Raw genomic sequence first — 19,098 nt, forward strand, 5'->3', positions numbered from 1 at the left:
ATGTACAGACAGGGTCTCCCTAAGTGGCTTAGAGCCTCACTAAGTTGCTGAGGCTGGCTTTGAACTCACGATCCTCCTGCCTCAGCCTCCTGAGCTACTGGCATTACAGGTGTGCACCACTGTGCCCAAATTTCAGCTTCCATACTGGGCCCGTCTGGACAATCCAGAATAATCTGTCCTTTCAAAGTCTATAACCTCAGTCACAACATTTTTTGCCATTTAACACAACAAATGCACAGCACCTGGCAATCAGGACATCGCTGGGAGGTAGCTATTCCACCGACCACACCAATATCAGCATGTACGTGGTTTAAAGTGTCCCCAGATGGGAATGTGCACCAAAAGCTTTCCCTTGCATTCTTCCTTGTTCTATTTCTCCATTAAAGCAAGGAATCCCCCTCACGTTTAGCATCAAGGATGAGAACACAGATGGTCTTGGTTAGAATCTTGGCATCAGCGCTTTCTAGCTGTGTGGTCTTGGGGGAGTCACATAACCTCTCTGTGCTCAGTTTTCCTTTTAACAATAAGAGTGAGGAGAGTAGAACCCACCCTGTTAGGTGGTTGTGCGACTCGAACAGATCAACAGTTCCTGGCACTATAGTGAAGGCTATGCAAGTCCTGCTGTCATTATTAAATGGATTTTTAAACTTCTCATTTGGGAAAGACACCGTTAACATCCCTGAGCCCCCAGATCAGGACCACAGGCCCTACCCCCCAGAACCCTGAATACGTCCGTCGTGGGAAGGCCTGGGGACAGCCCAGCCCAGCACCTACTGATCCAGGAGGCAGAAGGCCACACAGCCAGCGTGAGGCAGGGAGGGGTCACTTGGGGTCTGACCCCACACTGGGGGACGCTGTGGACATGGTGGTGACAGAGAAAGGCCCCGCCTGTCCTCACGGGGCCACACGCTGTCCTCAGACAGTGACGGCCCAGGACGGTGGGGGCTGTGGCGGGGAAGCTGGGCCGTGTGATCAGGGGTCAGATGAGGGAAACCTGGGATGCACTGGAGCCCAGAGGAGGGGTGGGGAGTCAGGGAAGGCGTCCCAGAGAAGGGACATCTGAGACGAGGCCTGAGGGACAAGTCAGAGTCAGATGGGTACGTGAGAAGCTAATGTTCCGGGAAGGAGGGACGGCGCCCTCGGAAGTCAGAGCCGGGGACAGCCGTGGGAGGGGTGAGGCCCAGACCAGGCCAGGGGGCCTGGGGACTCACTGGCAGGGAAGCAGTGAGGACTGCGGCCCGACTCCTGGGACTCCATTCTCAGGTGCCTCCCGGAGCAGGCAGTTAGCTCTTCGGCCAGGAGGGAGCCGGCCACGGCCACCACCTGCTCCCAAGGCCAGCCGAAAGGGTTGGCGGGGGTGGGTTGGGGGTTCTGTCTTCTCCAAGCCAGCAACGAGCCCTGGGCCCCTTGAGCGCTTTCTGGTAACAAGGACTAACAGGAACTGAACCCCTGCTAAGTGCCAGCCTGTCCTGTAGACACGCCGACGCCACAGTGCCCGACAGACAAAATCCCTGCCTATGGAAACCCAGCGCCGGGCCACCATGCCGGCCGCGAGAGGCTGGGTGGGCAGGGAGGCAGGCCAGGGGCACACGGGATCGGAGAGTGGGGTGCAGGGACGGGTCCCCGGAGGAGGCCGGGGGAGCCGGGCTGGCTGGGACGGGGGTGGGGCTGCCCAGGCAGCGGACACCGGGAATAGGGTGCAGGGGCTCAGACTCCGGGCTCAGACGCACACACAGCCCCTCAGCCATCTCTCCTCCACTAGCTCCTTCCTCTAATCTGTGACAACCCCAAAGCTGGTGGCGGGGTTTGTCCTGGCCACCCCGGTGTCACTGGCACTTGGCCTTTAACATTACGAGCTTGCACTGGACTCCTGACCAAAGCCAACCGTGGCTGCCCACTGCCGCTAGGATGAAACTTGACCTTCCTGCCTCTTCCTCGAGACCCCCGCGGACCCCCTCCCTCCGGCTCTCTCCCTCCACCGCTCCTGGAACATTCCGGATTTCTCCGCTTTGCATTCGCTCTTCCAGCTGCCTGGAGTGACCTTTTCCAGACACCACGCGGCTGGCTCCATGCAGCCTTCGGGACCTGGCACCTCTGAGGGGTGGCCTCCCTGTCCACGGTGGCCAAAGAAGCCCCCTGAGCTGAGTCACTCTTGATTACAGGCCCGTGTCTCCATCCAAAACGCTTTTTCCTTTATCAGTTCATTGCACAACCTCCCTGCCTCTCGAGGAGGGCCAGCTGGCTTTTATTCTGACTCTGCAGGGCCAGGCCATAAATATTTCAGGCGTTCTGGGGCACGCTGTGCTGCCACTGCCCAACTCGGCTGTTGTAACCAAAGCTGCCGTCGACCACGCCTGAGAAAAGGCGCTGGGTTACATCAGAACGTCATTTGTGGTCCTTGACTTTTAAATCTTACATGATTCTCACGCTTCACAGAACATCCTTCTTATGTTGATTTCTTTCCCCCATTTAAACCTGCAAAAGCCATTCTCAGATGGTGGAGTGTGAAGCACAGGCAGCGGACCAGATGTGGCCCTGGGGGAGTAGCTGGTTAGCCTTTGCTCTGAAACAGCTGCTCCCTGAGGTCACAGATTCTTAACAGTCTTGGTCACTGCTGCGTCCCTGTCCCTAGAGTGCTCCTGGCAGGTAGGAGATGCCCAGTCAAAACCGACAAGCCAGGGTGACAGAGAAGGGCTTTGACACATTCATTAATTCTTTCAACAAATATTCATCAGGGGGTCCCGTGTGCCGGGCTCTGGGGACATAGCAGGGGACAGAATTCGATCCTGGGACAGTGCGTTAATGTCCCTGTGGTGAATCCAATTCAGTCCCTCCAGAGCTGCCTGCGTTCCCCACAGTCACTGCGGGCTCCGTGGCTCCTCCTGCCCCAGCTCCTGTGCCCAGCCTGCTGCCTGTCACCCTGCCAGCAGGGCTGCCAGGGTGATGGGCGCTCTATGCTAGCGGCACTGACTGCCTGTCCTGTCCGGTGCTTCTGCTCCACAGAGGGCAGGGCACTGGCCAGAGAGCCTGGGCTGGGGAGCACAGTGGGCAATCCCACTGGGTGAGGCTCCTGCCCACACTGTACACTGCTGCCCTCCTCCAGGAGCCTGGGTGGAGCTGCAGGACCCTCAAGTTCAGGTGCCTCCGGCTCTCCCCTGGCACCTGCCAGGCAACTGGGCACTCGCACATTATCACCCTTGATGGGAGGACATGGAATTCCCAGGCACCTGCCTGCCTGTCCTTACTGAGTCCTGCGGCTCTCTGGCTCAACGCCCTTCTTCAGAGTAGACCAGAGGAAGGCCAGGCCCAGATGCCCTGCCACACCCCTCTCGGAAGCATCTACCTAGGTTAATGCAACCCCAGGGGCAGCCCAGGCATGGCTCAGGTAAGCACCATCTCTGGCCAGTGGGGACAAATGGTTCTTAGGAATCCCAGCCCCTCACCAAACCCACAGCACCAAAGGAAAAGCTTCCATTCTCTCCAGTATTTCCATGTTAACCTCTGTCCTCCAATTACGCATGCTGTCCTGTCTCTATCCCTCAGAGGCATCTAGTTTAAAGTAACAGAAATACCCTTTGGATCAGCTTAAGAAAAAAACAAGGAATTTATTGGTTTACATAATTGAAAAACAACCAACACATCCCTGGATTTGGGCAGAGCTGGATCCAATTGCTTGAATAACATCTGGAAGCTGTGTCCCATATCTGGGCTCTACTTTCTTTCAGTTTAGCCATGGACCAGTCCGCTTTGTGAGAACAAAGATGGCGGCCAGTTTAGCAAATGCCTCTGGAGAAAGAGAATCTTCTCCTGAAAAGTCCCAGGGCCATCCCTCATTGGCTCAGCTTGGGTCATGTGGCCATCTTGTGACCCAGTCTTTGGGGCTGGGTTATGTGCTGGGAGTTAGGGTTGGGTTGACTTACTTCCTGTGAACCACATGGATAGATGTTGGAGGGATAGTTTCTCAAGGAAATCCAGAGGAAAAAAAGAAATGAATGCTGATCAGGAGAGAATAAGAAATGGTTACTATTACAGTGAAAGAATAAAACTACCATGATGTACTCACACCTAACGGAATGAGCAATAATTTCCTGGACGCATGAAAAACCTAGTCCATATGCACATCCTTCTAATTGTTCCCCAAAAGTCTTTCTTTCCTCCCTTGTGCCAGAGTTGTTGCCGGTCTCCGGTGCAGATGTTCCCCCTGCAATAGGGGCAGGGCGGGTTCTCTGGGGACCACTGCTCCTTTGCTCAACCAGGGCACCAAAAGCCTCCGCGGAGACATCTAGGGGGTCAGGACACCCCTAAAGTTATGCCCTGTCCCCGACCAATGTGAACGTCTGACATTCAGGTTTCACCCCTCAAAGACTTTGGAGTTGGGGTACAATGGGCTCAGGCAGTGGGAAAGGTAGACTGGGGGCTCTTCCCGAAACAAGAAGTCAAGTTCACCCAGGCTCTCAGTGTGCCTGGCTCTGCCCAACTCACTTAATTTCAACTTACTTAACCCTCAAAACAGGTTTGAGGTCGGTACTAAAGAGCCCATTTGCCAGATGAGGAGAATAAGCCCTAAGCATCAGGACCAGGTCACAGACAGATCGGGGATTTGAAGCCCTCAGGCAGGGGGCTGAGCACCTGCGCGCAGATCCTTCTTATCCATGCGTTTTCTCCTGTGTGCGCAGCCGCGGAACATCAGCTACCGGCTCTGTGCACCTGGGGCGCTGAGGTGGCCCTGCCTGAGTGGAAAGCTATTCTTGCGATGTTGCTTGCGCCCTGGGCAGTGCGGCTGCACACAAGGTGGCCGCACCCACCACGTGAGCCGAGGGCTGGGCCTTGCTCCAGGGAGTGGGGCTGGCCATCCTGGGGGATCACAGGACATGCTAGGTTGCCCAGTCCAGCAGCAGGTTGCAAACTGACAGCACGCTGTCCTCTCTGTTATTGCCGGCACGACTGATGTACTGCTATTGGTATTCATTAAGCTCATTCCCAGTGCACAGCATCAGGTGCTAAGAGCTTAATACTGTTACTATTGTTAGAAGCCAGCCTCAGCAAACTTAGTGAGGCCCTAAGCAACTCAGTGAGACCCTGTTTCTAAATAAAACGCAAAACAGGGCTGGGGATGTGGCTCAGTGGTCAAGTGCCCTTGAGTTCAATGCCCTGTGCCAAAACCAAAAACAAACAAAACAAAACAACCGAAACTTTTACCCAGAATGAGGTGGTATTTGGGCAAGGCCTCTGGGCTGAGGAGGCATGTGGTCTGACTTGGGTGTTATCAAGAGCCCTCTGGCTTCATGCAGGGGACACTGTGGGGACCTCTGGCTTCACGCAGGGGACACTGTTGGAGACCTCTGACTTCATACAGGGAACCCTGCTGGGGACTCAGGGAGCAGGCAGGCTGGAGCGGAGGCTGATGGAGTAGCTGGGGCAGGACGCAGCAGTGGTTGGAACCCGGGAGGGAACGAACAGAGGAGGGGAGAAGTGGTCAGACTCAGGGACCTTTCCGAGGGCTGCGGAGTGGGACGAGAGGGCAGGTGCCCTCATGACTTGGTGCTTGGCCTCAGCAGGCTGAAGGTTCGAGCTGCCCTGCTGGGGTGGGGAGGTGGGTACGACCCAGAGCTCAGGAGTGGACCGTGGCGTGGAAGGTGCCTCTTTGCCCCTGTCCCTTCCCCAGGAGCAGGGGCACAGGGCAGCATGGCCTTCTGGGCAGGTGGGAGCTGAAGGCAGATGTTTGGGCTCATCAGCAGTGAACGGAGGGGGTCTAAAGTCCCTGCCTGGGATTGGAAAAGCAAAGAAGGCAAATGAAGAGACGCTCAGTGGAGTGGAGGGTGCGGGAGGTGCACGCAGGCCCAGGCCTGGTGGGGCCCATGGCGGGCTTTGGGAGGGCACTGAGCAGCGGGGAAGGCTGTGGGAGGGGACAGACTCTGGATGCCCCCCGCCCCCAGGTGGACCGATGGGTGGTGGAACTCACTGGGTCCCAAGGTCCTTGTGTGGCGGGAGCGGGGCCCCGTGCGCTGCAGGCGGGTACCTGGCTCCAGGTTCAGCCACCTCAACACTCTTCATGTGGGGGGAACCTGAACACAGTGGCCGCCTCTGTGACCTCAGCAGCCACTTCAGTGGTGACTCCAGCGGTGACAAGGAGCTCCGCAGCGGGGTTCCCGCCCTCCGTGACACTGACCTTGGCCGCGCCTGGCAGACCAGGGACCAGCGGCCTGGATGAGTGGCACACAGGGCCACGGAGGGCCTGAGTCGAGAGGAAGCTGGGTTGGGTCAGACAGGCTGGAACAGAGGCCACCAACCCCAGACACGTGACTCTTTAGAGCCTTTAAAAATAGATAAAAATCCTTAGGAGAAAGACAACCAAACATAAGTAAACTTTTGGCATGTCACAATTGTTCTGGAGACAAAATAATGCATAGGTATAGGTGAGAGGGGCGTGAGGGTGCTACACACAAGGCGGGGCATGCAGGAAGCACTGGACGGAGACCAGGAGGAGCTGGGATGGGCGGGTCCAGGCTAAGGACACAGCCAGGGACAGGTCCAGAGGTCGGGATGGTCTTGGGCACTGGAGAAATAGTAGGGAGAGAGTGTAGCCTGAGCAGAGTGGGAGACCAAGTGAGGGCCTGAGAGAGGACGTGAGCACCCAGAGCAACGGAGGCCATTCCCATGGGACTACGTGGTCACACGAGGAGTTTGGCTTATCCAAGTGAACTCGGGAGCCAGGAAGCCATGGGATCCGATTTGTGATTTTTAAAAGACCCTTTGGAGCCGGGAGCAGTGGCTCAGACTCAGGAGGCTGAGGCAGGAGGATTGTGAGTTCAAAGGCAGCCTCAGTAACTGAGTGAGGCCCTGAGCAACTTAACAGGCCCTGTCTCTAAGTAAAATATAAAGACGGGCTGGGGATGTGGCTCAGTGGTTGAGCACCCTGGGTTCACCCCCCTGTGCCAAAAAAAAAAAAAAAGAAAGAAAAGAAAAGGTCCCTGGGCGCTCTGTGGAGAGGGGAGAATGGGGTTCGGGGGGCTGCCTGACACTGGGTGTCTGTGTTCGGGTGAATGGGTCCCAGGTCAGCCTGACCTGTCCCTGGCTGGAGGAACACTCAGGGCCTCTCCATATCCTCAGTGGTCACAGTCCAGCCTGCCTCTGGCCCCTCTGTGCCCGTCCATGAATCCCAGGCCCTTCGGGTGACTGTGCCTGAGACCTACATAAATACCCTCTGCCACCCGGGTGGGGACCTCAGCATGGGTCCTCAGGATGGCTTCCATGTCTCCGAGCACTTGGCTCTCTGATGTCCAGGGCTTGTAGCTTGCCCATGGGCCTCGCTCCTCTGTGCCCACTGGACAAGGCAGCCCTTCAAATGACCTTCTGTGGGTGGCCGGGTGCCCATGGAGGGCCCCACAGGGCCTGCAGTAGAGACATGGAGACTCAGGTGCACATGGAGAACTGGGTCCACGGCCTCTGTGCCAGCTGGGGACCAAGGGAGACTGTGCGTCCTGCTGGGGCGCCATGCTCAGGAATGCCAGCACCATGGCTTTGCGGCATCCCTGTGCCGCCCTGGAGACATCTTGTGGCCTGTGGTGAGTGGGTGTTCCTGGGAGGGTCCTTCCAGCCTGATCTCACCAGCTGGCCCAATGTCCACCTCCTGATGTCCTCCTCGGTCAAGGACACCCAAGTTAAGTCACTGCACACCCTGCTGGTTAGCTGTGCCCCAGACAGTCCCACCGGCTTCAAACCCTTCAATAAAAATGACCTATGACTGAGCGCTGCTGACTCAGTCAGGACGGGCCGGGCTGTGCTGCAGTAACAACTCACCTGCAGGTGTCTTTCCATCGGCAGATCCCACGATATGCACCAGGGCACCCGTCAAGTTCACTTCCCCCTGTGATGCCACCTAGCAACACGCGCACCTCAGCTCTCCAATCCCTCACCTTCGAAGTCCCCCACGTCATTTCTGCTCATGGCCCCAGTCCCAGCTGTCTGCCAGGGTGGGTGAGGGACGGGGAGGCCAGGAGGCTCAGGGGCACTGTGTGGATTCTGAGCGACTCTGCCAGGTGTCCGTTCATTCCATCTCCATAGCCACAGGCCAGAGAAGTGCCATCAGCACTCTTGTTTTACAGTCAGGAAACCGAGGCACGGGGAGGCTCAATGACTTGTGCCAGTTCACCCAGGGTCAGTGGGGAACATGCCACATGACTCCCGCTGTCCCTGGGGTGCGGCCCGAGCCTTCAGCTGAGCAGCAGAGTTGCCTGCTTCCCCACTTTTACCTTTTATACTTGGGACCTTGAGAGGCCTGTGTGATTCCCATGCCCACCAAGCACTTTCTTGCTGCTCTTTAAGGTTCAGAAGCCCATGGCAGGGGGGTGGTGGAGTGGGCTGGGGGAGACGTGGGAGGGTGTCTTGCCTGTGGGGTGGCAAGGTGCCAAGTGGGCACGTGGGCTCAGGGGAGTCCACAGGTGGTTTCTGGTCCCAGCCGCATCACTTCTTGGCTCGATGTCCTCAGGCAAGTCACTTAACCTCTCTGGGTCTCTGCTTTCTCATCTGTAAAGGAGAGGGAGCGATAACATCCTGATCTTACGGGGTTGCTAACATGATGGTGTGAGAAAAGCAGATCCCGGCAACTGCTCCGCTGCAGGTGGTTCTTTGCATTGAGGAAATGATAATGATCTTCCAGAGTTTCCGACTGACTCAGTTTTCTTCAGGGAATTCATGAAGAAAATATTGAGAATTATAAGAATACCTAGCAGGATATAGAGCAGAGCCAGGCATGCAGTTGGTGCTCAAGCAATGTCATCTCACACCCATTATGAACTCCGTCACCACCATCACCGTCACCATCACCACCACCTTCACCATCACCACCACCATCACCACCACCACCATCACCACCACCTTCACCATCACCATCACCATCACCATCACCTTCACCATCACCACCACCATCACCATCACCACCACCATCATCACCATCACCACCACCATCACCATCACCACCATCACCTTCACCATCACCACCACTATCACCATCATCACCATCACCATCACCATCACCACCATCACCACCACCATCACCACCATCACCATCACCTTCACCATCACCACCACCATCACCATCATCACCATCACCATCACCATCACCACCATCACCATCACCATCACCATCACCACCACCACCACCATCACCACCATCACCATCACCATCACCACCACCACCATCACCACCACCATCACCATCACCACCACCATCACCATCACCACCATCACCATCACCATCACCACCACCACCACCATCACCACCATCACCATCACCACCACCACCACCATCACCATCATCACCATCACCATCACCTTCACCATCACCACCACCATCACCACCACCATCACCACCATCACCTTCACCATCACCACCATCACCATCATCACCATCACCATCACCATCACCATCACCACCATCACCATCACCATCACCACCACCACCACCATCACCACCATCACCACCACCTTCACCATCACCACCATCACCACCACCATCACCACCACCATCACCATCACCACCATCACCACCACCATCACCATCACCACCATCACCACCATCACCACCATCACCATCACCATCACCATCACCACCACCACCACCATCACCACCATCACCACCACCTTCACCATCACCACCATCACCACCACCATCACCACCACCATCACCATCACCACCATCACCACCATCACCACCATCACCACCACCTTCACCATCACCACCATCACCACCATCACCATCACCACCACCACCTTCACCATCACCATCACCACCATCACCATCACCACCATCACCATCACCACCACCATCACCATCACCACCATCACCATCACCACCACCATCACCACCATCACCACCACCTTCACCATCACCACCATCACCACCACCATCACCACCACCATCACCATCACCACCACCTTCACCATCACCATCATCAATATCACCACCACACCACTATGTCACCACACTACCCTCCTGATGGCCCTTCCCCTTCCCCCTTGCCCTGTGACCTGCCCCGGCCTCTCAGCCCTCCCTTCCTCCCCTGGTCCTTCGTCCCCTGGTCCCCCCCTCGGGGGGTGGAAATGCCCCCGAGCAGCAGCGCCGCCTACTTACCTACCCCTGTCCTCCTCCCTCCAGAGCTGCCTGTGTTCCCCACAGTCACTGTGGGCTCCATGGCTCCTCCTGCCCCAGCTCCTGTGCCCAGCCTGCTGCCCGTCACCCTGCCAGCAGGGCTGCCAGTGTGACTGGCTCTGTGCTAGTGGCACTGCCTGCCTGTCCCTGTCCAGGGCCGTGGCTCTACGGAGGGCAGGTGCACTGGCCGGTGGGCCTGGGCTGGGGAGCCCTGTTGGGCGTGGCTCCCACCCTCGCTGTGCACTGCCACCCTCCTCCATGAGCCCGGGAGGAGCTGCGGGACCCTCAAGGGCACGTTTGGGTGCCGCCCGCTCTCCCATGGCACCTGCCAGGCAAAGGAGCATTTGCATATTGCCATGTTCGGCAAGAGGACAGCTGCGCTCCCAGGCTCCTGCTCTTCTGTTTTGGCCAAGCCCTGGGGCTCCTCAGCTCACTGCCCTTTCCCAGGGTGGAATTTGGGAAGGAGAACAGGTCCAGCAGCCCCATTGTACTAATTTCAAGGACATCTACCCAAGTTCACAGGGCCTAGGCTTGTCTGTGCACAGAGAGCCTTGGCCTGGCTGAGGTAAACACTCACCAATATCTACAGACTCTTAACCTGGTTTAAGCTAGAAAAAAAAATCACTCAAATTAAGTAAAAATCTTGATATATCCTAGTGGAAATGCAGTGATTCTGGGTCCACAGAATTCCTCTGTATATAGTTCGATTATTTGGGTTACTACAGAAAAACCTTATTGAAACTAAGCTAAACATTTGAGTTCATAACTGAAAATTCCAGAGCAAATATATGATCAGGTATGGTTTGATCAAGGTGCTAACTTGATTTCTCAGCCTTTCTCTTGGTTGGTGGTCTTTTATAGTATTAGCTCTGTAGGATGGCTTTTCTTATGGTGGCAAAACAACGACAGAATTATCAGTCCTCAAATGTATATTCTTCTCTGTCCAAAATCCAAATCTTTTCTTATCCCAAGTGTTGAACGAAGTTCCTGTATTTCACTTTCACTGGACTCCACCGAACCCATCTCTGTAGCCCAGAGATGGCGTTAAGCCCGTCACATCCTATTCTCAGGAGCTGTGGGTGGTAGAGGTCTCCCTAACCCACGCTCACAGATGCTCTTTGCGGGAGGGCAAAATGGGAGCTCCTCTGGTATCCTCATATTCCACACCAGCATTGCTTGTTGTAACCATCTTCAAAGATCGCAAATGCCTTTGCCAACCTTCCCTCTGAGACCTGAAACTTTTGTCTAGGACCCACAGGGGTGGCTGGTTTTCCACGCCTGAGGGCCGCTGCCTACAAGAGTTCCTTTGTTGGCTGTTGGAAAACACACAGCCACACCCCACCCACTCCACCCCCTTCCAGGAAGGGCACCAGCTTTCAGAATTAGTCACGCTGTCAGCCTCCCACACAACAGTCCCATTGAATCCAAAGGGTAGCCCTGTGGGGGGACTGCTATTATTATCTCAACTGTGCAGATGGGGAAACCGAGGCCCAGCGGTTTTTGCCATCATCTTCGGTGAGAAGATACCGAAGCTAGCATGTGTACCCAGATTGTCTGGCTCTGAGTTTCTTTCCTCTCCACCTGTGGGCCTACTGTGTGCCCCTAAAGCTGTTCTAGATTTAAGGAGGGTGGGGCGTATTATGGGGTCTGGGATACAGTAACTTCCAAGGATGGTTTTCACTGATTCGCTCAGTAAACATTTCCTGAGCACCTACTATGCGCCAGGCCCTAGGCTCTGGTGCTGGGGAAACAGCAAGTAGTGGGACCACCGAGGTCCCTCCTGTGAGGAGCTACATTCCAGGGGGAGAGAGATAATAGCATAACGATAAGTGTTTATGCTCAGCACGAGGGGACGTGCCACTTCAGAAAAAAAATAAAATGAGATAAAGGAGAGAATGAGAACGAGGATTGGGGTCCTAGAGAGAAAAGTGGCTTTAAGCTTCATGGCCAAGGACGGCCTCCTTGAGAAGAGGAGGGCGGAGCAAAGCCAGGAAGAGAGATGAGGGACCATGTGCACACTGGGAGCAGGGAATCCGGCGGCTGGGCAGCTACGTGAGGGCCGGGAGGCTGGGTGGCCTCAGCATAAAGGGACGGGCTGGCTGGCCAGTATGGTCACTGAGCGAGGGAGGCTAGGAGTGGAGGACAGGAGGTGGTGAGGTCAGAGAGGGGCTTGGCAGGTCGTGGCTTGGCTGAGGACTCTGCTTTGGCCAGGAGTGAGGTGCTGCCAGGGTGGGGCTCCCACCTGGGAGGACCCTGCACTAACTCAGGAGGTCACAAGCTCCCTGGGAACAGCCCAGGGCAGGGACAGGAGCAGGAGGCCGGGAGGAAAGGATGGAGGCTGGGCCAGAGTGGAGGCAGCCCTTGGTTCTGGCAATCTTCTGTGAGGTCTTATCTGCTCTCGGAACTCTGTCGTCTGTTCTTGGGACCCTGATAGTGACATGCCCCCTGCTGCCCCCATTGTCCCTTTATCACCCTCCACCCCCACCACACGGGATGTGGAGTCAGACCTGGGTTGGAATCCTCACTCTGACCTTTCCTCAAGGGTTTACCCCTGAGCGACAAAGCCCTAAGTGCCACAGTCTCCTCCGCTGGGAGAATAGCGCTGGCCCAGCCAGCCGCCTGGTGCCAGTTGACACCCCAAATAGTTGGTACATCGACGAGGGTCTCTACATGCTTTTGGCTCTCAGGGGGCAGCACCTCTTCGTGCACGCCAAGGCCCCCGGGGGGCAGGGGGTACCCCGAGATGGCCGCCCTGGGCTGCCCGCCGGCCGTGGAGTCAGCGCCTCCCCTGGTGGAGGGTGCCAGCCAGCTTGAGAACTGCAGACTCACGCCCGGCCTCTGCAGCCAGCGGGAGCTGCCAGCCTCGGCCTGAGCCCTTGCCCTTTTAACTGGCTCAGGCCTCAGATCCTCGGGGACCCCAGGAGAACAGTGCTGGGCAGCCCAGAGGGTGTTCGCCCCCAGCAAGGAAGGGGCGGGGCGGGCACCGAGGGGTCACAGCCTGTGATCGGATCCAGGAGGAAATAAGATATGGGGCAGGAGGGGCCAGAAAGGAACACAGCTTTTATGTAGAGGGCCGTGAGCCAGTGTATGACCTCCGTGGTCACATATACAGCGCGCACAGACACGCCATTCCCCGCAGGCAGCGAAATGCTGTGCACCTTTGGGCTACCAGATGCTAAATTTCTCTTCCCTCCCTTCTCTTGGAATTGCTTTTGATCTTGTGACTTGATTATTTGGGGTTTACATCTTTTATTGATTTTTTTCCCCCTCAACTCTTCGTTCGAAGATTTTTGACTATAGAAAACTTAGAGCAGCCAGGCACGAACTTAGAGACCCTTCGTAGATTCGCCAACTCTCAATATCTTGCCTCCCTTGCTTTTCCATTCTTTTTTTGTTTCGATTTGTTTGCTTGTCTGTTTTGAGATTTCTGGTGTCTCAGAAATCTTTTCCTGCCCCTACTGACCCGCCTGCCCATTTACAAAAGACTCGGTCTTTTCTTGTCATCAGTTGACAAGCAGTTTTTTCCGAAGGGGAATCATAAAACATGAGCAACGTGTCCCCAGTTTACCATTTTGCCTCGTGTGGCTGGAGAGACCCTCTCTTCCTCAGGATGACAGCCCTGGGCTCTTTGCTGTGCAAACCTCCCCCAGACTCCCCTGAGGCCAGATCAGACCAGGCGGCCATCCAGGGGCAAGGTGGGTGGTGAAGACTGGCGATGACAGGAGCAATCCTCGGGCCAGAACAACCCTTGAGTTCTCCTCTTCCTTCCTCCCTCTTGGGAAGCCTCAAAGCAAGGAGAGATGGGGCCAGGGTCAACCCAGAGATACAGACCTGTCACTTCAACTACTGCTGCCAAAAACTGTGGGTCCAGTTAGGTCAGGTCTTTTTGAGAAGCAGGAAATGCAGCTCGTTATGTTGAAATAGCCTGGTTTTTAAATGTCGTTCCCTGTCTTTGTTCATGTTCTGCTGCCGTAACAGAACACCTCCAATGGGCTAATTCATAACGAACAGAAATGGGCTCAGCCTACAGTTTTGGAGGCTGGGAAGTCCAAGAGCATGGTACTGGCATCTGGTGAGGGCTTCTTGCAGCATCATGCCATGGCAGGAGGTGGAAGGGCAGGAGAGGGTGAGAACAAGTCAGCAGGGACGAAACCTTGCTTTCAGGATAACTCGCTCTCACAATAACTAACTCACTCTCGTGATGGGGACACGCATCGATCCCTCTTGACCTCATCACCTCTTAAAGTTCTCCCCTCCCAACAAGGCTGCATCAGGGAAGGAATCCCAACTTTATGAACTTTGGGGGGCACATTCAAACCATAGCAACTTGTGAATTATAAGAAGCATAATAATTGGATTCAGCTGCGGGGCCCCTGGTGGGAGACCCTGGTCTCAGGGACTGAGGTCAGCTGGGAGGAGGTCATAGCTCCCTGCCCTGGAAGCCACAGTCCCCATGCCAGGTGTGCAGAGCCCAGGTATGTAGCCTGCCCGTCTCCTGCTTCCTGGCAACTCCTGCTCACACCCAGCACCCCGGCCATCAGCCTAAAGGCCCCCACTGATGAAGAAGAGGCTGGAATTGGCCTTTAGCAAACTTGGTTCTCCAGTGCCCAGCTGTCCCCATTAGCAGCTCTGTCTTCCTGCCAGGCGTCTGGAGGGAGGGAGCTGGAAGAACCCCTTTCTTTCATAATTTAACAAATATTTCATGAGTACTGACTACATGTCAAATTTTGGTGCGTAATTCAGATGAGATTCACCAGGAGGAGCTGACCTGCTAGCAGGGGAGGCAGGTCATCCAAAGGGCCAAAGGAGTTGCCTGCAATGTGCTTCCGGGAGAAGGAAGTTATAGGGGAAGAGAAGGGACTGGCTTGGCTGGGGTGAGGGCTGTAAGGAGGGTGGTCAGAGCAGGGCCCAGGACAAGGTGGCATCGGAGCCTGGAACCGAAGAAGTGATACGGTGAACCAAGCAGACCTGGGGGGAAGAATCCCAGGTGGAGGGAGCAAAAGCGGCAAATCTCTGGGGCAGAAGCACCACAGACATTCTGTGGAATATTCTAGAACTCTCAGGGAAGCCAAGGTGTCTGGAGCAGGATGAGGGACAGTGGGGGAGGGGGATGCTGAGCCGCTCCCCATTTGGCCTACCCCTCAGCTGGGGAGCTCAAAGCGGTGGCCCCAGGGGCCTTTTCTAACCAGAGGACACATTTCATTTGTCCTATTAAGAAAATTCAAAGTCAGCTACCAATATTTAAATCCAGAGATTTTTATCATAAAAATCTACATTTCTGGCTTGTTTCGGCAGGCTCTGATCTCAGAGCACTGCCGCAGGGTGGGACTCAAGGAGGGCACAGATGCTAGGTCACCCCATGGGGCACCTCATGCATGGCTTCCCACAGCCACACCGGCCCCAGGTGGCACGACAGGGCCACCTGGCTCCTGCTCTTCTCCCACAGGTGTTGAATCCTGAGACCACAGGGGGCAGCTGCGTAAAGCCCGAGCAAGCCACATTCACTTGTCCATCCGCTTCTGTGCCCCCTCCCGGCCCAGGAAGTGGGACCTTGGAGTATCACTGGGCCTCTCAGCCTCTGCCTCTCCTGGGCAGGGTCACCTCTGGCTCCACACGTGAGGTTGGTCCCTCTAGGGCCAAGAGCCCACAGAAACAATCAGCCTTAAACAAAGACCCACCAAATTACTGAATGAAAATTAATAAAATTTTGAAATCCACGACTGCCTAACACCATATGACTTTGATTCTGTGCTTTAGTTTAGTCCCCCAAAACTATGTGACATTCCAAAACTACCTGAAGATTTGGTTTTTCTCATATTGCAATAATTCCCAGGATTGTGAGTAAGGACAAGCTATCAAAGTTTCACTAGGTCAGAAATGATTTCAAAAGCAAAATGAAGGGAAACACTTTAAGGCATTTTGTTATCTATACAATATATACCAATATATAAAATATATTATATATACAGTCAGCCCTTCCTATCTGCAGCTCTGTGTCCAAGAATTCAACCAACTACAGAGTGAAAGTATTCAGGAAAAAACTGCATTTGTACCAAATACGTACAGACTTTTTTCTGATTATTATTCCGCAAATGAAACAGTATAACAACTATTTCCGTAGTATTTACACTGTATCAGGTATTGTACGGAATCTAGAGATGATGTAAAGCAGTGCGAGTGGGTTCTATGCAAATACTACTCAATTTTAAATTCGGAACTTGAGCATCTGTGGAGTTTGGTACCCAAAGGGGCTCCTGGCTCATTAGGCGCAGGTGCTGAGGAATGCCTGTGGGCTTATTTAAATATGTCTGAAGTCAAATCAACCTGGAAAGCTCTCTCCAACAGAGATCCAATGCCTGACAGGAGGGAAATGACCACACATAACTCCACTCCCTGGGGCACTTCACCAGGGTCCCGGATACCTGTGTACGCAGGGTCTCAGCAACCTCCTGGTCATAAATCCCAGCTCTGGCCCAATGCACACTTGGATGTGGCATGTTCAAGTCCAGCCTAGGAATAATTTATGATTAACCTGGGTTGAGTAAAAGGCCTATAAACATCTGTGCAACAGAACCTAAGACCATAGCAAAGAAAAATTCAGAATATGCGTTGACAGAAGTCTCTGATGGGTCGGGTTCCCCAGAAGGAAACCTGCTCTTAACTGTGTCTTGTTTGAACGTCATAATTAAAAAAAAAAAAAATCTTAGTTCACTTTAATATTGAGAATTCACCCCAAAGATTCAAATTTCTTTCTTTTTTGGTACCAGGGATTGTACCCAGGGGTGCTTAACCACTGAGCAACATCCCCCAAGCCCTTTTTAAATTTTTATTTAGGGACAGAGTCTCACCAAGTTGCTTAGGGTCTTACTAAGTTGCTGAGGCTGGTCTTGAACTTTCGACCCTTCTGCCTCAGCTTCCTGGATTACGGGTGTGCAACACCACACTCAGCAAAATTTCTCGCATCTGTGGAAAATTTGGCGGTCGTTGGCTGGAGCGGTGTAGATGCAGCTCTTTAATGATTTTAATTAACCTTTTTTTTTTTAGATGGTACATTTCGGAACATAAAATCCAAAAGGTAAAAGGAGCACGTGATGCTGAGTCTCTTCCCCGTCCCCTCCCCAGCAGCAGCCATGGGTGCAAACCTACAGCGATACCTTCTCCATACACAGGAAAACGGTTTTCTCCTTGCCGAGAGCACACTGCCGCGTCCCTGCACCCTGCTTTCTTCCCTAGCAAGGTCCCTGAGAGGTAGCCCTCCACCCACCGCGACTTGCTCCAACCTTTTTGGATATGACAGTGGTTCTCCAGTTTGCCCAGTGGCCAGCGTGCTTTATGGTTACACACCTGTCCTGCCTTCCTCATTCAGGATTTTGCCCTGGCCTCTCTGGCCTCTGCACGGGCAAATAGGTAGAGATGAAGGACAGAGAGGCGGCCTTTCCGGTCCCCACCCACTTGCCGCCATTCTCGGATGCCTGCAGTTCCTATAACTTTCCAGCAGAGGGCGACACCACCTCACTCCCGGGACCACAGAGGGGTCTTCCCAGGGACCTCCAAACGGGACATCTGGGGAAGAGATGCTGTCTGACTGGACACAAAGACCCCCTTAGCCGGACTCAGATCCTCCAGCCACCACCCCTGTCCTGCCCTGGCCTTATTCCTCTGCGTCTGTCTCCCCTGCTCCTCTGCTTTGAGCTGCACCCTGAGGCCCCCACCTCTCCGCCCCGTAGGGACTGGTCCTTCTTTCATGGAGGAGGCAGGAGGCTTTGTCCTAGTCTAGGGCCCAGAATTGAGAGACCGCTGGAGGGAAGATCATAACAGAGAGCATGCATCTGGACCAGCAATGCTTACCCTTCCCTGACAAAAAGTGGGGGGTTCCTCTCCCTGCCCTCACTTCCCTGAGTCGACCCCAAATACCCTTTCCCTGCCCTGTTTTGCACACTCCCAAGAGCACCCTCTTGCTGGCCTGGCGCCTGCTGCCCTCCTCCCCACCCCCACGATGGTGTTGGGGGTCGCCTGGAGTCCAGCTGGTGGCCAGTGCAGAGCCACCCCTTTCCTGGCCCTGCCCCTCCCCGTGACCCCAATCCTCCGCCAGCCGCTCAATGGTGCCTTGTTCTCCATCCAGCCCCCAGACAAAAGTCCCTCTGTCTACGAAGACGGAATTGGGGGAAGGGGGCACCCCCAACAGGGACCATGTGGGGGCCTCCGCAGACCCCAGCCGGAAGGAATGCTGTGAGGCGGGGTGACCGGAGAGGGAAGGAGGACAGGCCTTGCACAGGGCAGGCGGCCTTATCTGGAGTGGGAGGCAGCCTCCCACCCAGCACCACTGTGGAGACTCGGGCATCTTGCTCCCAGCACCTTGGAAGGAGCATGGGCTAGGGAATCTGACCTGGTGCTGGGGACCTGGCCCTCAGTCTCCCCGGGGCTGACCAGGGGTGGTGACCTGGTTTAAGGACGCTTATTTGGTTCCAGTGTCTCCTACACCTCACAACCTTCGTCTTAAAGGCATCTTCTACTGACCCTCAAATGGTGTCAACAGAGAGATGTGGCCCGGAAGGGGACTTTAAATCCCCCAAAATTGCCACTGATCCCTCCTCCAAGCAAAACACACAATCCAAGTCAAAGAAGTTGGGTCGTTACACGGATGGGTCACCTCTCTCCACAGCCTTGCCAAACAGAGATCTGCCGTCAAAGACCCCAAAACCTTCCCCGTCCAAGATCTCCTTCTGGTTTCAGGAGATTGGAGAAAGTCCCTCCCCTAAGTCGAGGGACCAAGTTCCAGACCATGCTGCTGTCCCTGCACCTCACCTGAGGCTGCTGGGGCCTTGGTGACCCCAGGGAACTCCCTGCTGCGGTAACTGGGGCGGGATGGAGCTGTCTCTTTAAGAGCAGGAATGGGGTGGGGGAGCCCCGGAGTCTTAGGGAGACTGACTTGTTCCCTACCTGCCTAG

General features: G+C 55.0%; 1 long non-coding RNA gene across 1 annotated transcript; it reads right to left on the reverse strand.

The window, feature by feature from the left end:
* Window positions 1-7,810: 7,810 nt before the first annotated feature.
* Window positions 7,811-10,218, reverse strand: LOC306647588. Its single transcript, XR_013760131.1, has 3 exons — window positions 10,133-10,218; window positions 8,390-8,526; window positions 7,811-7,879 (listed from the first exon to the last, which is right to left on the reverse strand). It is a non-coding gene; the product is annotated as an uncharacterized lncRNA (long non-coding RNA).
* Between the last annotated feature and the right edge of the window lie 8,880 nt (window positions 10,219-19,098).

Source organism: Sciurus vulgaris, assembly GCF_902686455.1.
Source record: "Sciurus vulgaris genome assembly, chromosome: 17".
NCBI lineage: Eukaryota > Metazoa > Chordata > Mammalia > Rodentia > Sciuridae > Sciurus > Sciurus vulgaris.